The 2,455-nt window shown below is 47.2% G+C and overlaps 1 pseudogene across 1 annotated transcript; it reads right to left on the reverse strand.

Moving 5' to 3' along the window:
- Nucleotides 1-1,480: 1,480 nt before the first annotated feature.
- LOC105544940 lies at nucleotides 1,481-2,212 on the reverse strand (annotated as a pseudogene). The gene is made up of 2 exons (XR_001006883.1): nucleotides 1,719-2,212; nucleotides 1,481-1,628 (listed from the first exon to the last, which is right to left on the reverse strand). The product of XR_001006883.1 is annotated as a 60S ribosomal protein L18-like (transcript).
- Nucleotides 2,213-2,455: the final 243 nt, after the last annotated feature.

Here is a 2,455-nt window from a genome sequence, read left to right on the forward strand (position 1 = left end):
CTGAACATCACTTGGTGTTATAAGTCATGGGACAGCAGGCGCTTGTTTCACTGGAATGGGCTTTGACACTGAAAAAAAAAGAAAAAAGATCACTATCTGTCTTTTTCTTTGGGGGTGGGTAATTCAGTGCCCCAGGGAGGGACTTTGTTTTTGTGTCTGTCCTGCACCTCTTTTGTAGTACAGAAGAGTCATGCAGCAGAATCAGTAGCTGTCTTGAAGTACTGAACAATGGAGAGAAGCAGAAGTCTTTACATGAAGGGTGTTTGGATAAGAGGGCTTCAATACAGACAGTCAGGCATGGGTTCAAACCTTTATTCTGTCATCTACAATCTGGGTGATCTTAAACATGTTGCTTTGTCTTTGTGATTCCCAATTAGCTTCCCTGTGTTCCAGTTTCTCATCAGTAAAATGGGTGGCGGGGGATGAAATAATGTCTATGAGCTATGAAAATAAACTGACATAGAGAAAGCATTCAGTAAATAGTAGAATCTCAAATGTAGATAGTATCCCATCCTACATTCAAAGAACCTGTTGGCTGCCTACGCAGCACCTGTTCCTCCTATTTTCTTCATGGCTGGCAAAGCTTGTCTTCCAGTAAATATAACGAAAAGGCAAAACCACTTGTTTTTCTAGCTTCTCCTCTTATAGTCAGGACGTGGGCCTGTTACCTGATTCTGGCCTGGATCTGCTACAACCACCTTGAAACTTTAAGGGATGACACAGTGGTCCGTAGAACAAGGAAAAATGGAAAAAAGGAAAGCTTAATGTTCCATGACATTGAAGAACTGATGAATTAATCTTGGAACTTCCTTCCTGTATTAGTCAGGATTGTCTGAGATACGCCAAAGAGCTAAGCCCTGTATCTATGGTGACTTATAAGAGCAATGTTCATTTCTTGCATACACTATATGTACAGTGTGGACTGAATAGGGCATTTGTTCCATTTTTCCTCACTCTAGAGGCCAGGTAGATAGAAAAACTGCATCTTAAACACTGTGAAGCATTGTTTCAGAGGAACAAAACCATCTCTAGAGGGTTACTCTTTATTTAATCTGCTGGGTGGACTGGCTTCTCCAAAATTCCACTTTCCACTTTTATTAGACAGTTGCTGCTGTAGCAATGCTTACTCACTCATAGGTCTGTGGGTCAGTAGCGGTCTTGGAGGGCTTACCTAGGATTGCTTACCTATGCTTGACTTCACATACTTATTGAATTCAAGTCTGCTCCCTGTAGTTCCTTATTTGGGGATCAGCTGTTACCTAGTATATGTTCTTCTCATGGCTAAGTAAAGACATGCAAACAAACCAATCCATGCACTCACATTAACATCCCTGCTGGTATTCATGGAGTTAACATTTCACTGGTCAAGTCCCGTGACCACTCTCGAAGTAAAAATGGCAGGCATAATTACGCTGTCTTCTCTCCTGGGAGGCTCTGATATTCTTGTGGAAAGTGATGTGGATATAAACTTTTTTTTTTGGTCAGCATTCAAAATCTTTTTAATAAGAGGGTAGGATCCAAGGTTAGTTTTTGTAGCCTCGGCTGGCCCGTCGGCCTCTGGCACGCTCGAACTTCCGGCCCTTGGAGCGGATGTAGGGTTTGGTGTGACTGTGCGGGGTTCCCGGGGCCTCGGCTGGCCCGTCGGCCTCTGGCACGCTGGAACTTCCGGCCCTTGGAGCGGACGTAGGGTTTGGTGTGGCTGTGCGGGTTCCTGAGGCCTTGCCGAAATGCCGGTACACCTCTCGGCCTTTGTGAGGACCGGAGAGCAGGGCAGTGCCGCAGCCCTTGGGGGAGTCCAGGGCCAGCTGGTCGAAAGTGAGGATCATGCCCCCTGCTCGGAGATGCGGCTGCGGGCCCGGCTGGTTACGCGCAGTGCACATACCTTCAGTTTGGGCACCTCCTGAACCCGCACGTCGTCCGTTACGGTCTCCACAACCACGGCCGTTTTGTTTTCCCGGCCAGGAAGCTTCATCTTCCGGATCATCCGAGAAAGGAACAGAGGCGGCCGGTTGGTGCGACTCATAAACAACCTCTTCAGCACAACCTGGTTGAATATGGAATTGGTTCTTCTGGCCAGAAACCTATACAACTTGACCAACAGCCTCAGGTAGATATCCTGGCTCTTAGGCTCCTTGCGCCGAACCTTTCGGTCCTTGTTGTGGCGGATGGCAACTCCCATGATGGCGCCTCCTGCTCGGCCAGGTCCGGAAAGGGAGAACCAAAATCAACTGGGGAGCTTTTACAGATTTCACTTCTGGGCCTTATGCCCGAGGAGTCTGATTTAATAGGACTTGAGGTGGGACCGGGAATCTGTATTTGCACAACACCCTAGCGGAGCTGTTCAAAGGCAAGAATACAGTCATAGGTTCTTAGTTTCTGTTTCTGATTGGGCCAGTAAAGCCCCTTCCTCATCCCTCTTTTCCACTTATCACCAGAGACAGGAACTAAAAACCAT

The sequence above is a fragment of the Mandrillus leucophaeus genome, unplaced genomic scaffold (assembly GCF_000951045.1).
Source record: "Mandrillus leucophaeus isolate KB7577 unplaced genomic scaffold, Mleu.le_1.0 Scaffold1, whole genome shotgun sequence".
In the NCBI taxonomy this organism is placed as follows: Eukaryota; Metazoa; Chordata; class Mammalia; order Primates; family Cercopithecidae; genus Mandrillus; species Mandrillus leucophaeus.